At 36.1% G+C, this 15614-nt stretch overlaps 10 non-coding genes across 10 annotated transcripts; all 10 read left to right on the top strand.

Moving 5' to 3' along the window:
• Window positions 1-655: 655 nt before the first annotated feature.
• TRNAL-CAG (transfer RNA leucine (anticodon CAG)) lies at window positions 656-738 on the top strand. Its single transcript has one exon. It is a non-coding gene; the product is annotated as a tRNA-Leu (tRNA).
• An 867-nt stretch (window positions 739-1605) lies between these two features.
• On the top strand, window positions 1606-1678 carry TRNAF-GAA (transfer RNA phenylalanine (anticodon GAA)). The gene has a single exon. It is a non-coding gene; the product is annotated as a tRNA-Phe (tRNA).
• A 995-nt stretch (window positions 1679-2673) lies between these two features.
• TRNAL-CAG (transfer RNA leucine (anticodon CAG)) lies at window positions 2674-2756 on the top strand. The gene has a single exon. It is a non-coding gene; the product is annotated as a tRNA-Leu (tRNA).
• Window positions 2757-3623: 867 nt separating this feature from the next.
• Window positions 3624-3696, top strand: TRNAF-GAA (transfer RNA phenylalanine (anticodon GAA)). Its single transcript has one exon. It is a non-coding gene; the product is annotated as a tRNA-Phe (tRNA).
• Window positions 3697-5641: 1945 nt separating this feature from the next.
• On the top strand, window positions 5642-5714 carry TRNAF-GAA (transfer RNA phenylalanine (anticodon GAA)). The gene has a single exon. It is a non-coding gene; the product is annotated as a tRNA-Phe (tRNA).
• A 995-nt stretch (window positions 5715-6709) lies between these two features.
• Window positions 6710-6792, top strand: TRNAL-CAG (transfer RNA leucine (anticodon CAG)). The gene has a single exon. It is a non-coding gene; the product is annotated as a tRNA-Leu (tRNA).
• An 867-nt stretch (window positions 6793-7659) lies between these two features.
• On the top strand, window positions 7660-7732 carry TRNAF-GAA (transfer RNA phenylalanine (anticodon GAA)). The gene has a single exon. It is a non-coding gene; the product is annotated as a tRNA-Phe (tRNA).
• A 1938-nt stretch (window positions 7733-9670) lies between these two features.
• TRNAF-GAA (transfer RNA phenylalanine (anticodon GAA)) lies at window positions 9671-9743 on the top strand. The gene has a single exon. It is a non-coding gene; the product is annotated as a tRNA-Phe (tRNA).
• Window positions 9744-13705: 3962 nt separating this feature from the next.
• Window positions 13706-13778, top strand: TRNAF-GAA (transfer RNA phenylalanine (anticodon GAA)). The gene has a single exon. It is a non-coding gene; the product is annotated as a tRNA-Phe (tRNA).
• Window positions 13779-14773: 995 nt separating this feature from the next.
• TRNAL-CAG (transfer RNA leucine (anticodon CAG)) lies at window positions 14774-14856 on the top strand. The gene has a single exon. It is a non-coding gene; the product is annotated as a tRNA-Leu (tRNA).
• The last annotated feature ends 758 nt before the right edge of the window (window positions 14857-15614 follow it).

The raw sequence follows: 15614 nt of genomic DNA, 5'->3' as shown, positions 1-15614 counted from the left end.
TGTGGACAAAGTCAAAAAGGCAAAAAACACAAGCTCCACACAGGTCCGTCATCTTTAATTTGAAATATAGGAGGTTTCTACTTTAATGGTGAGACAAAGCATCTACATATTTGACATTGCTCCAGTGAGTAGAGCCCACTTAAAAATGTATGGGTTGCTTGTCTCTGCAAGCAAAAGCTGGGCACTAAACTGGCATACTTGCAATGCTGGATGGTTCAGAGTGAAAACACCTATAGGCTGACAATAGTAATTGCAGGTGTTGATTAACTCATTGTGCAAAATAATTTCTAAAATGTGGTCACTTTGGGAGGTTTTCTGCTGTTTTGGTACTCTGCAAATTTCATCTGCAAGGTATTCCTGCAAAATCTGCATTGCAAAACCCAAATAGGGCTCTTCCTTTCAAAGCCCTGCTGTGTGGCCAAACAGTAGTTTCTGAAGAAATGTGGTGCATCACCGCATTTGTGAGAAATCTAACATTTCTAATATCCAAACAAAATAAATGGAGGTTTAAAAATTAATGCAGACGAAAAGTACGCATATAAAAAATGTTATTTATTGACTTTTTTGGGGTGGTGTGACAAGTTTTTAATCACAAGAAATGGTAACATTTCTGCTGACTAGCATGGAAGGAGTTAAGTTCCAATTGCATATCGAAGTCAGGATGGCCGAGCGGTCTAAGGCGCTGCGTTCAGTTCGCAGTCTTCCCTGGAGGCGTGGGTTCAAATCCCACTTCTGACATCAACATTTAATTTCAAGAAACTTTATCTTCATTTATTGATTAGATGAGGTCAAACAAAACTTAGTAATGTGGTTTTGAAAAATTTCCTGAGAGTCTTTGGAGTGAATCTGAATTTGTCCTCTCAAAAAAGAACTCTAGGAACATCAAACAGGTTTTTTTGTGCATATGTCTGTTGTTCTTTTGGCACTAGAAAAATCCTTTGGACAGTCAATGAGGAGGGACTATTTCACCTCTTTGTGTTCTCTGTCCCTATTAGGGTAGGGAATCAACCTTCTAAAGTGCTGTCATGAAATATATCTAGAAACGGATTTGCTGGTAAGTCTACTTTCATAGTTTTCACCTCATACATCAATAGACCATAACGATACTTAATTAACAAAAACTTAACAAGTAGGTAATCATAGTTTAAAAAATGTGAAATGCCCATGTCCTTCTGACATGTTTCAGCACATTTTGGGACAAATGGTCTCACTTTTAACAATCAATAAAATATTTTCTCTAAATTTTTGTCTCTTTTTTGCTCCAATTGTTTGCATCTCATAAAAAATAAAACTTGATGTAACATTATGCATGCAAATTGTGTTTTATGTGCGACCATGACCTATTCTAGAAGCACAGGGTCAGAATTATACTGGTGCATGGAGACAAACTGAAAATGTAAAAATTCAATGGCAAAATTGCTGTCTTTTTCTACTCATTCACAAATAGTTAATGAATGTTATTAAATATGTACAGCAAAATGGAAGGCGTTTCAAATAGAAATCATGCTTCAAAAAACAGTCAAATGAAAAATTATAATATATCCCTCCAGGTGTGACACTTGACATTTGCAGAGTGTCAAACCCCCCAGAAAATGTATAGATATGGCCGAAATAGCTCAGTTGGGAGAGCGTTAGACTGAAGATCTAAAGGTCCCTGGTCCAATCCCGGGTTTCGGCAAAATGCTTTTTCTTCACCGTTTACATTTTAAGGAGATATTAAACAAAGCACATGGACTGATCATGATCAAAAGGCCTAAAAATCTTAACTATCTACAGAAAACAAAATGTTAAAAATTTGAGAAACGGTAACTTTTTCCTTTTGAACACATGAATGTTTTTTAGTAATTTTTCCTCTATTTTGTTTTATTTCAGATTGACTTAGCTGTAAGAGGATTAAAAGGTAACCTGATAGCTGAAACAGACAGCACTTATCAGACACTAGCTGAATGATTATAGTCAGCTTGTTTGACTTTGAAACACTGAGGCATTACTGAGACAAATGTCCTTAAAAAATATGCTGTGGACAAAGTCAAAAAGGCAAAAAACACAAGCTCCACACAGGTCCGTCATCTTTAATTTGAAATATAGGAGGTTTCTACTTTAATGGTGAGACAAAGCATCTACATATTTGACATTGCTCCAGTGAGTAGAGCCCACTTAAAAATGTATGGGTTGCTTGTCTCTGCAAGCAAAAGCTGGGCACTAAACTGGCATACTTGCAATGCTGGATGGTTCAGAGTGAAAACACCTATAGGCTGACAATAGTAATTGCAGGTGTTGATTAACTCATTGTGCAAAATAATTTCTAAAATGTGGTCACTTTGGGAGGTTTTCTGCTGTTTTGGTACTCTGCAAATTTCATCTGCAAGGTATTCCTGCAAAATCTGCATTGCAAAACCCAAATAGGGCTCTTCCTTTCAAAGCCCTGCTGTGTGGCCAAACAGTAGTTTCTGAAGAAATGTGGTGCATCACCGCATTTGTGAGAAATCTAACATTTCTAATATCCAAACAAAATAAATGGAGGTTTAAAAATTAATGCAGACGAAAAGTACGCATATAAAAAATGTTATTTATTGACTTTTTTGGGGTGGTGTGACAAGTTTTTAATCACAAGGGATGGTAACATTTCTGCTGACTAGCATGGAAGGAGTTAAGTTCCAATTGCATATCGAAGTCAGGATGGCCGAGCGGTCTAAGGCGCTGCGTTCAGTTCGCAGTCTTCCCTGGAGGCGTGGGTTCAAATCCCACTTCTGACATCAACATTTAATTTCAAGAAACTTTATCTTCATTTATTGATTAGATGAGGTCAAACAAAACTTAGTAATGTGGTTTTGAAAAATTTCCTGAGAGTCTTTGGAGTGAATCTGAATTTGTCCTCTCAAAAAAGAACTCTAGGAACATCAAACAGGTTTTTTTGTGCATATGTCTGTTGTTCTTTTGGCACTAGAAAAATCCTTTGGACAGTCAATGAGGAGGGACTATTTCACCTCTTTGTGTTCTCTGTCCCTATTAGGGTAGGGATTCAACCTTCTAAAGTGCTGTCATGAAATATATCTAGAAACGGATTTGCTGGTAAGTCTACTTTCATAGTTTTCACCTCATACATCAATAGACCATAACGATACTTAATTAACAAAAACTTAACAAGTAGGTAATCATAGTTTAAAAAATGTGAAATGCCCATGTCCTTCTGACATGTTTCAGCACATTTTGGGACAAATGGTCTCACTTTTAACAATCAATAAAATATTTTCTCTAAATTTTTGTCTCTTTTTTGCTCCAATTGTTTGCATCTCATAAAAAATAAAACTTGATGTAACATTATGCATGCAAATTGTGTTTTATGTGCGACCATGACCTATTCTAGAAGCACAGGGTCAGAATTATACTGGTGCATGGAGACAAACTGAAAATGTAAAAATTCAATGGCAAAATTGCTGTCTTTTTCTACTCATTCACAAATAGTTAATGAATGTTATTAAATATGTACAGCAAAATGGAAGGCGTTTCAAATAGAAATCATGCTTCAAAAAACAGTCAAATGAAAAATTATAATATATCCCTCCAGGTGTGACACTTGACATTTGCAGAGTGTCAAACCCCCCAGAAAATGTATAGATATGGCCGAAATAGCTCAGTTGGGAGAGCGTTAGACTGAAGATCTAAAGGTCCCTGGTCCAATCCCGGGTTTCGGCAAAATGCTTTTTCTTCACCGTTTACATTTTAAGGAGATATTAAACAAAGCACATGGACTGATCATGATCAAAAGGCCTAAAAATCTTAACTATCTACAGAAAACAAAATGTTAAAAATTTGAGAAACGGTAACTTTTTCCTTTTGAACACATGAATGTTTTTTAGTAATTTTTCCTCTATTTTGTTTTATTTCAGATTGACTTAGCTGTAAGAGGATTAAAAGGTAACCTGATAGCTGAAACAGACAGCACTTATCAGACACTAGCTGAATGATTATAGTCAGCTTGTTTGACTTTGAAACACTGAGGCATTACTGAGACAAATGTCCTTAAAAAATATGCTGTGGACAAAGTCAAAAAGGCAAAAAACACAAGCTCCACACAGGTCCGTCATCTTTAATTTGAAATATAGGAGGTTTCTACTTTAATGGTGAGACAAAGCATCTACATATTTGACATTGCTCCAGTGAGTAGAGCCCACTTAAAAATGTATGGGTTGCTTGTCTCTGCAAGCAAAAGCTGGGCACTAAACTGGCATACTTGCAATGCTGGATGGTTCAGAGTGAAAACACCTATAGGCTGACAATAGTAATTGCAGGTGTTGATTAACTCATTGTGCAAAATAATTTCTAAAATGTGGTCACTTTGGGAGGTTTTCTGCTGTTTTGGTACTCTGCAAATTTCATCTGCAAGGTATTCCTGCAAAATCTGCATTGCAAAACCCAAATAGGGCTCTTCCTTTCAAAGCCCTGCTGTGTGGCCAAACAGTAGTTTCTGAAGAAATGTGGTGCATCACCGCATTTGTGAGAAATCTAACATTTCTAATATCCAAACAAAATAAATGGAGGTTTAAAAATTAATGCAGACGAAAAGTACGCATATAAAAAATGTTATTTATTGACTTTTTTGGGGTGGTGTGACAAGTTTTTAATCACAAGGGATGGTAACATTTCTGCTGACTAGCATGGAAGGAGTTAAGTTCCAATTGCATATCGAAGTCAGGATGGCTGAGCGGTCTAAGGCGCTGCGTTCAGTTCGCAGTCTTCCCTGGAGGCGTGGGTTCAAATCCCACTTCTGACATCAACATTTAATTTCAAGAAACTTTATCTTCATTTATTGATTAGATGAGGTCAAACAAAACTTAGTAATGTGGTTTTGAAAAATTTCCTGAGAGTCTTTGGAGTGAATCTGAATTTGTCCTCTCAAAAAAGAACTCTAGGAACATCAAACAGGTTTTTTTGTGCATATGTCTGTTGTTCTTTTGGCACTAGAAAAATCCTTTGGACAGTCAATGAGGAGGGACTATTTCACCTCTTTGTGTTCTCTGTCCCTATTAGGGTAGGGATTCAACCTTCTAAAGTGCTGTCATGAAATATATCTAGAAACGGATTTGCTGGTAAGTCTACTTTCATAGTTTTCACCTCATACATCAATAGACCATAACGATACTTAATTAACAAAAACTTAACAAGTAGGTAATCATAGTTTAAAAAATGTGAAATGCCCATGTCCTTCTGACATGTTTCAGCACATTTTGGGACAAATGGTCTCACTTTTAACAATCAATAAAATATTTTCTCTAAATTTTTGTCTCTTTTTTGCTCCAATTGTTTGCATCTCATAAAAAATAAAACTTGATGTAACATTATGCATGCAAATTGTGTTTTATGTGCGACCATGACCTATTCTAGAAGCACAGGGTCAGAATTATACTGGTGCATGGAGACAAACTGAAAATGTAAAAATTCAATGGCAAAATTGCTGTCTTTTTCTACTCATTCACAAATAGTTAATGAATGTTATTAAATATGTACAGCAAAATGGAAGGCGTTTCAAATAGAAATCATGCTTCAAAAAACAGTCAAATGAAAAATTATAATATATCCCTCCAGGTGTGACACTTGACATTTGCAGAGTGTCAAACCCCCCAGAAAATGTATAGATATGGCCGAAATAGCTCAGTTGGGAGAGCGTTAGACTGAAGATCTAAAGGTCCCTGGTCCAATCCCGGGTTTCGGCAAAATGCTTTTTCTTCACCGTTTACATTTTAAGGAGATATTAAACAAAGCACATGGACTGATCATGATCAAAAGGCCTAAAAATCTTAACTATCTACAGAAAACAAAATGTTAAAAATTTGAGAAACGGTAACTTTTTCCTTTTGAACACATGAATGTTTTTTAGTAATTTTTCCTCTATTTTGTTTTATTTCAGATTGACTTAGCTGTAAGAGGATTAAAAGGTAACCTGATAGCTGAAACAGACAGCACTTATCAGACACTAGCTGAATGATTATAGTCAGCTTGTTTGACTTTGAAACACTGAGGCATTACTGAGACAAATGTCCTTAAAAAATATGCTGTGGACAAAGTCAAAAAGGCAAAAAACACAAGCTCCACACAGGTCCGTCATCTTTAATTTGAAATATAGGAGGTTTCTACTTTAATGGTGAGACAAAGCATCTACATATTTGACATTGCTCCAGTGAGTAGAGCCCACTTAAAAATGTATGGGTTGCTTGTCTCTGCAAGCAAAAGCTGGGCACTAAACTGGCATACTTGCAATGCTGGATGGTTCAGAGTGAAAACACCTATAGGCTGACAATAGTAATTGCAGGTGTTGATTAACTCATTGTGCAAAATAATTTCTAAAATGTGGTCACTTTGGGAGGTTTTCTGCTGTTTTGGTACTCTGCAAATTTCATCTGCAAGGTATTCCTGCAAAATCTGCATTGCAAAACCCAAATAGGGCTCTTCCTTTCAAAGCCCTGCTGTGTGGCCAAACAGTAGTTTCTGAAGAAATGTGGTGCATCACCGCATTTGTGAGAAATCTAACATTTCTAATATCCAAACAAAATAAATGGAGGTTTAAAAATTAATGCAGACGAAAAGTACGCATATAAAAAATGTTATTTATTGACTTTTTTGGGGTGGTGTGACAAGTTTTTAATCACAAGGGATGGTAACATTTCTGCTGACTAGCATGGAAGGAGTTAAGTTCCAATTGCATATAGAAGTCAGGATGGCCGAGCGGTCTAAGGCGCTGCGTTCAGTTCGCAGTCTTCCCTGGAGGCGTGGGTTCAAATCCCACTTCTGACATCAACATTTAATTTCAAGAAACTTTATCTTCATTTATTGATTAGATGAGGTCAAACAAAACTTAGTAATGTGGTTTTGAAAAATTTCCTGAGAGTCTTTGGAGTGAATCTGAATTTGTCCTCTCAAAAAAGAACTCTAGGAACATCAAACAGGTTTTTTTGTGCATATGTCTGTTGTTCTTTTGGCACTAGAAAAATCCTTTGGACAGTCAATGAGGAGGGACTATTTCACCTCTTTGTGTTCTCTGTCCCTATTAGGGTAGGGATTCAACCTTCTAAAGTGCTGTCATGAAATATATCTAGAAACGGATTTGCTGGTAAGTCTACTTTCATAGTTTTCACCTCATACATCAATAGACCATAACGATACTTAATTAACAAAAACTTAACAAGTAGGTAATCATAGTTTAAAAAATGTGAAATGCCCATGTCCTTCTGACATGTTTCAGCACATTTTGGGACAAATGGTCTCACTTTTAACAATCAATAAAATATTTTCTCTAAATTTTTGTCTCTTTTTTGCTCCAATTGTTTGCATCTCATAAAAAATAAAACTTGATGTAACATTATGCATGCAAATTGTGTTTTATGTGCGACCATGACCTATTCTAGAAGCACAGGGTCAGAATTATACTGGTGCATGGAGACAAACTGAAAATGTAAAAATTCAATGGCAAAATTGCTGTCTTTTTCTACTCATTCACAAATAGTTAATGAATGTTATTAAATATGTACAGCAAAATGGAAGGCGTTTCAAATAGAAATCATGCTTCAAAAAACAGTCAAATGAAAAATTATAATATATCCCTCCAGGTGTGACACTTGACATTTGCAGAGTGTCAAACCCCCCAGAAAATGTATAGATATGGCCGAAATAGCTCAGTTGGGAGAGCGTTAGACTGAAGATCTAAAGGTCCCTGGTCCAATCCCGGGTTTCGGCAAAATGCTTTTTCTTCACCGTTTACATTTTAAGGAGATATTAAACAAAGCACATGGACTGATCATGATCAAAAGGCCTACAAATCTTAACTATCTACAGAAAACAAAATGTTAAAAATTTGAGAAACGGTAACTTTTTCCTTTTGAACACATGAATGTTTTTTAGTAATTTTTCCTCTATTTTGTTTTATTTCAGATTGACTTAGCTGTAAGAGGATTAAAAGGTAACCTGATAGCTGAAACAGACAGCACTTATCAGACACTAGCTGAATGATTATAGTCAGCTTGTTTGACTTTGAAACACTGAGGCATTACTGAGACAAATGTCCTTAAAAAATATGCTGTGGACAAAGTCAAAAAGGCAAAAAACACAAGCTCCACACAGGTCCGTCATCTTTAATTTGAAATATAGGAGGTTTCTACTTTAATGGTGAGACAAAGCATCTACATATTTGACATTGCTCCAGTGAGTAGAGCCCACTTAAAAATGTATGGGTTGCTTGTCTCTGCAAGCAAAAGCTGGGCACTAAACTGGCATACTTGCAATGCTGGATGGTTCAGAGTGAAAACACCTATAGGCTGACAATAGTAATTGCAGGTGTTGATTAACTCATTGTGCAAAATAATTTCTAAAATGTGGTCACTTTGGGAGGTTTTCTGCTGTTTTGGTACTCTGCAAATTTCATCTGCAAGGTATTCCTGCAAAATCTGCATTGCAAAACCCAAATAGGGCTCTTCCTTTCAAAGCCCTGCTGTGTGGCCAAACAGTAGTTTCTGAAGAAATGTGGTGCATCACCGCATTTGTGAGAAATCTAACATTTCTAATATCCAAACAAAATAAATGGAGGTTTAAAAATTAATGCAGACGAAAAGTACGCATATAAAAAATGTTATTTATTGACTTTTTTGGGGTGGTGTGACAAGTTTTTAATCACAAGGGATGGTAACATTTCTGCTGACTAGCATGGAAGGCGTTAAGTTCCAATTGCATATCGAAGTCAGGATGGCCGAGCGGTCTAAGGCGCTGCGTTCAGGTTGCAGTCTTCCCTGGAGGTGTGGGTTCAAATCCCACTTCTGACATTTAATTTCAAGAAATTTTATCTTCATTTATTGATTAGATGAGGTCAAACAAAACTTAGTAATGTGGTTTTGAAAAATTTCCTGAGAGTCTTTGGAGTGAATCTGAATTTGTCCTCTCACAAAAGAACTCTAGGAACATCAAACAGGTTTTTTTGTGCATATGTCTGTTGTTCTTTTGGCACTAGAAAAATCCTTTGGACAGTCAATGAGGAGGGACTATTTCACCTCTTTGTGTTCTCTGTCCCTATTAGGGTAGGGAATCAACCTTCTACAGTGCTGTCATGAAATATATCTAGAAACGGATTTGCTGGTAAGTCTACTTTCATAGTTTTCACCTCATACATCAATAGACCATAACGATACTTAATTAACAAAAACTTAACAAGTAGGTAATCATAGTTTAAAAAATGTGAAATGCCCATGTCCTTCTGACATGTTTCAGCACATTTTGGGACAAATGGTCTCACTTTTAACAATCAATAAAATATTTTCTCTAAATTTTTGTCTCTTTTTTGCTCCAATTGTTTGCATCTCATAAAAAATAAAACTTGATGTAACATTATGCATGCAAATTGTGTTTTATGTGCGACCATGACCTATTCTAGAAGCACAGGGTCAGAATTATACTGGTGCATGGAGACAAACTGAAAATGTAAAAATTCAATGGCAAAATTGCTGTCTTTTTCTACTCATTCACAAATAGTTAATGAATGTTATTAAATATGTACAGCAAAATGGAAGGCGTTTCAAATAGAAATCATGCTTCAAAAAACAGTCAAATGAAAAATTATAATATATCCCTCCAGGTGTGACACTTGACATTTGCAGAGTGTCAACCCCCCAGAAAATGTATAGATATGGCCGAAATAGCTCAGTTGGGAGAGCGTTAGACTGAAGATCTAAAGGTCCCTGGTCCAATCCCGGGTTTCGGCAAAATGCTTTTTCTTCACCGTTTACATTTTAAGGAGATATTAAACAAAGCACATGGACTGATCATGATCAAAAGGCCTAAAAATCTTAACTATCTACAGAAAACAAAATGTTAAAAATTTGAGAAACGGTAACTTTTTCCTTTTGAACACATGAATGTTTTTTAGTAATTTTTCCTCTATTTTGTTTTATTTCAGATTGACTTAGCTGTAAGAGGATTAAAAGGTAACCTGATAGCTGAAACAGACAGCACTTATCAGACACTAGCTGAATGATTATAGTCAGCTTGTTTGACTTTGAAACACTGAGGCATTACTGAGACAAATGTCCTTAAAAAATATGCTGTGGACAAAGTCAAAAAGGCAAAAAACACAAGCTCCACACAGGTCCGTCATCTTTAATTTGAAATATAGGAGGTTTCTACTTTAATGGTGAGACAAAGCATCTACATATTTGACATTGCTCCAGTGAGTAGAGCCCACTTAAAAATGTATGGGTTGCTTGTCTCTGCAAGCAAAAGCTGGGCACTAAACTGGCATACTTGCAATGCTGGATGGTTCAGAGTGAAAACACCTATAGGCTGACAATAGTAATTGCAGGTGTTGATTAACTCATTGTGCAAAATAATTTCTAAAATGTGGTCACTTTGGGAGGTTTTCTGCTGTTTTGGTACTCTGCAAATTTCATCTGCAAGGTATTCCTGCAAAATCTGCATTGCAAAACCCAAATAGGGCTCTTCCTTTCAAAGCCCTGCTGTGTGTCCAAACAGTAGTTTCTGAAGAAATGTGGTGCATCACTGCATTTGTGAGAAATCTAACATTTCTAATATCCAAACAAAATAAATGGAGGTTTAAAAATTAATGCAGACGAAAAGTACGCATATAAAAAATGTTATTTATTGACTTTTTTGGGGTGGTGTGACAAGTTTTTAATCACAAGGGATGGTAACATTTCTGCTGACTAGCATGGAAGGAGTTAAGTTCCAATTGCATATCGAAGTCAGGATGGCCGAGCGGTCTAAGGCGCTGCGTTCAGGTAGCAGTCTCCCCTGGAGGCGTGGGTTCAGATCCCACTTCTGACATCAACATTTAATTTCAAGAAACTTTATCTTCATTTATTGATTAGATGAGGTCAAACAAAACTTAGTAATGTGGTTTTGAAAAATTTCCTGAGAGTCTTTGGAGTGAATCTGAATTTGTCCTCTCAAAAAAGAACTCTAGGAACATCAAACAGGTTTTTTTGTGCATATGTCTGTTGTTCTTTTGGCACTAGAAAAATCCTTTGGACAGTCAATGAGGAGGGACTATTTCACCTCTTTGTGTTCTCTGTCCCTATTAGGGTAGGGAATCAACCTTCTACAGTGCTGTCATGAAATATATCTAGAAACGGATTTGCTGGTAAGTCTACTTTCATAGTTTTCACCTCATACATCAATAGACCATAACGATACTTAATTAACAAAAACTTAACAAGTAGGTAATCATAGTTTAAAAAATGTGAAATGCCCATGTCCTTCTGACATGTTTCAGCACATTTTGGGACAAATGGTCTCACTTTTAACAATCAATAAAATATTTTCTCTAAATTTTTGTCTCTTTTTTGCTCCAATTGTTTGCATCTCATAAAAAATAAAACTTGATGTAACATTATGCATGCAAATTGTGTTTTATGTGCGACCATGACCTATTCTAGAAGCACAGGGTCAGAATTATACTGGTGCATGGAGACAAACTGAAAATGTAAAAATTCAATGGCAAAATTGCTGTCTTTTTCTACTCATTCACAAATAGTTAATGAATGTTATTAAATATGTACAGCAAAATGGAAGGCGTTTCAAATAGAAATCATGCTTCAAAAAACAGTCAAATGAAAAATTATAATATATCCCTCCAGGTGTGACACTTGACATTTGCAGAGTGTCAACCCCCCCAGAAAATGTATAGATATGGCTGAAATAGCTCAGTTGGGAGAGCGTTAGACTGAAGATCTAAAGGTCCCTGGTCCAATCCCGGGTTTCGGCAAAATGCTTTTTCTTCACCGTTTACATTTTAAGGAGATATTAAACAAAGCACATGGACTGATCATGATCAAAAGGCCTAAAAATCTTAACTATCTACAGAAAACAAAATGTTAAAAATTTGAGAAACGGTAACTTTTTCCTTTTGAACACATGAATGTTTTTTAGTAATTTTTCCTCTATTTTGTTTTATTTCAGATTGACTTAGCTGTAAGAGGATTAAAAGGTAACCTGATAGCTGAAACAGACAGCACTTATCAGACACTAGCTGAATGATTATAGTCAGCTTGTTTGACTTTGAAACACTGAGGCATTACTGAGACAAATGTCCTTAAAAAATATGCTGTGGACAAAGTCAAAAAGGCAAAAACACAAGCTCCACACAGGTCCGTCATCTTTAATTTGAAATATAGGAGGTTTCTACTTTAATGGTGAGACAAAGCATCTACATATTTGACATTGCTCCAGTGAGTAGAGCCCACTTAAAAATGTATGGGTTGCTTGTCTCTGCAAGCAAAAGCTGGGCACTAAACTGGCATACTTGCAATGCTGGATGGTTCAGAGTGAAAACACCTATAGGCTGACAATAGTAATTGCAGGTGTTGATTAACTCATTGTGCAAAATAATTTCTAAAATGTGGTCACTTTGGGAGGTTTTCTGCTGTTTTGGTACTCTGCAAATTTCATCTGCAAGGTATTCCTGCAAAATCTGCATTGCAAAACCCAAATAGGGCTCTTCCTTTCAAAGCCCTGCTGTGTGTCCAAACAGTAGTTTCTGAAGAAATGTGGTGCATCACTGCATTTGTGAGAAATCTAACATTTCTAATATCCAAACAAAATAAATGGAGGTTTAAAAATTAATGCAGACGAAAAGTACGCATATAAAAAATGTTATTTATTGACTTTTTTGGGGTGGTGTGACAAGTTTTTAATCACAAGGGATGGTAACATTTCTGCTGACTAGCATGGAAGGAGTTAAGTTCCAATTGCATATCGAAGTCAGGATGGCCGAGCGGTCTAAGGCGCTGTGTTCAGGTAGCAGTCTCCCCTGGAGGCGTGGGTTCAGATCCCACTTCTGACATCAACATTTAATTTCAAGAAACTTTATCTTCATTTATTGATTAGATGAGGTCAAACAAAACTTAGTAATGTGGTTTTGAAAAATTTCCTGAGAGTCTTTGGAGTGAATCTGAATTTGTCCTCTCAAAAAAGAACTCTAGGAACATCAAACAGGTTTTTTTGTGCATATGTCTGTTGTTCTTTTGGCACTAGAAAAATCCTTTGGACAGTCAATGAGGAGGGACTATTTCACCTCTTTGTGTTCTCTGTCCCTATTAGGGTAGGGAATCAACCTTCTACAGTGCTGTCATGAAATATATCTAGAAACGGATTTGCTGGTAAGTCTACTTTCATAGTTTTCACCTCATACATCAATAGACCATAACGATACTTAATTAACAAAAACTTAACAAGTAGGTAATCATAGTTTAAAAAATGTGAAATGCCCATGTCCTTCTGACATGTTTCAGCACATTTTGGGACAAATGGTCTCACTTTTAACAATCAATAAAATATTTTCTCTAAATTTTTGTCTCTTTTTTGCTCCAATTGTTTGCATCTCATAAAAAATAAAACTTGATGTAACATTATGCATGCAAATTGTGTTTTATGTGCGACCATGACCTATTCTAGAAGCACAGGGTCAGAATTATACTGGTGCATGGAGACAAACTGAAAATGTAAAAATTCAATGGCAAAATTGCTGTCTTTTTCTACTCATTCACAAATAGTTAATGAATGTTATTAAATATGTACAGCAAAATGGAAGGCGTTTCAAATAGAAATCATGCTTCAAAAAACAGTCAAATGAAAAATTATAATATATCCCTCCAGGTGTGACACTTGACATTTGCAGAGTGTCAACCCCCCCAGAAAATGTATAGATATGGCCGAAATAGCTCAGTTGGGAGAGCGTTAGACTGAAGATCTAAAGGTCCCTGGTCCAATCCCGGGTTTCGGCAAAATGCTTTTTCTTCACCGTTTACATTTTAAGGAGATATTAAACAAAGCACATGGACTGATCATGATCAAAAGGCCTAAAAATCTTAACTATCTACAGAAAACAAAATGTTAAAAATTTGAGAAACGGTAACTTTTTCCTTTTGAACACATGAATGTTTTTTAGTAATTTTTCCTCTATTTTGTTTTATTTCAGATTGACTTAGCTGTAAGAGGATTAAAAGGTAACCTGATAGCTGAAACAGACAGCACTTATCAGACACTAGCTGAATGATTATAGTCAGCTTGTTTGACTTTGAAACACTGAGGCATTACTGAGACAAATGTCCTTAAAAAATATGCTGTGGACAAAGTCAAAAAGGCAAAAAACACAAGCTCCACACAGGTCCGTCATCTTTAATTTGAAATATAGGAGGTTTCTACTTTAATGGTGAGACAAAGCATCTACATATTTGACATTGCTCCAGTGAGTAGAGCCCACTTAAAAATGTATGGGTTGCTTGTCTCTGCAAGCAAAAGCTGGGCACTAAACTGGCATACTTGCAATGCTGGATGGTTCAGAGTGAAAACACCTATAGGCTGACAATAGTAATTGCAGGTGTTGATTAACTCATTGTGCAAAATAATTTCTAAAATGTGGTCACTTTGGGAGGTTTTCTGCTGTTTTGGTACTCTGCAAATTTCATCTGCAAGGTATTCCTGCAAAATCTGCATTGCAAAACCCAAATAGGGCTCTTCCTTTCAAAGCCCTGCTGTGTGGCCAAACAGTAGTTTCTGAAGAAATGTGGTGCATCACTGCATTTGTGAGAAATCTAACATTTCTAATATCCAAACAAAATAAATGGAGGTTTAAAAATTAATGCAGACGAAAAGTACGCATATAAAAAATGTTATTTATTGACTTTTTTGGGGTGGTGTGACAAGTTTTTAATCACAAGGGATGGTAACATTTCTGCTGACTAGCATGGAAGGAGTTAAGTTCCAATTGCATATCGAAGTCAGGATGGCCGAGCGGTCTAAGGCGCTGCGTTCAGGTCGCAGTCTTCCCTGGAGGCGTGGGTTTAAATCCCACTTCTGACATCAACATTTAATTTCAAGAAACTTTATCTTCATTTATTGATTAGATGAGGTCAAACAAAACTTAGTAATGTGGTTTTGAAAAATTTCCTGAGAGTCTTTGGAGTGAATCTGAATTTGTCCTCTCAAAAAAGAACTCTAGGAACATCAAACAGGTTTTTTTGTGCATATGTCTGTTGTTCTTTTGGCACTAGAAAAATCCTTTGGACAGTCAATGAGGAGGGACTATTTCACCTCTTTGTGTTCTCTGTCCCTATTAGGGTAGGGAATCAACCTTCTACAGTGCTGTCATGAAATATATCTAGAAACGGATTTGCTGGTAAGTCTACTTTCATAGTTTTCACCTCATACATCAATAGACCATAACGATACTTAATTAACAAAAACTTAACAAGTAGGTAATCATAGTTTAAAAAATGTGAAATGCCCATGTCCTTCTGACATGTTTCAGCACATTTTGGGACAAATGGTCTCACTTTTAACAATCAATAAAATATTTTCACTAAATTTTTGTCTCTTTTTTGCTCCAATTGTTTGCATCTCATAAAAAATAAAACTTGATGTAACATTATGCATGCAAATTGTGTTTTATGTGCGACCATGACCTATTCTAGAAGCACAGGGTCAGAATTATACTGGTGCATGGAGACAAACTGAAAATGTAAAAATTCAATGGCAAAATTGCTGTCTTTTTCTACTCATTCACAAATAGTTAATGAATGTTATTAAATATGTACAGCAAAATGGAAGGCGTTTCAAAT

Source organism: Dendrobates tinctorius, unplaced genomic scaffold, assembly GCF_039654945.1.
Source record: "Dendrobates tinctorius isolate UK_male_01 unplaced genomic scaffold, ASM3965494v1 ptg000184l, whole genome shotgun sequence".
NCBI lineage: Eukaryota > Metazoa > Chordata > Amphibia > Anura > Dendrobatidae > Dendrobates > Dendrobates tinctorius.
This window is presented reverse-complemented; position numbering and strand designations above follow the sequence as displayed.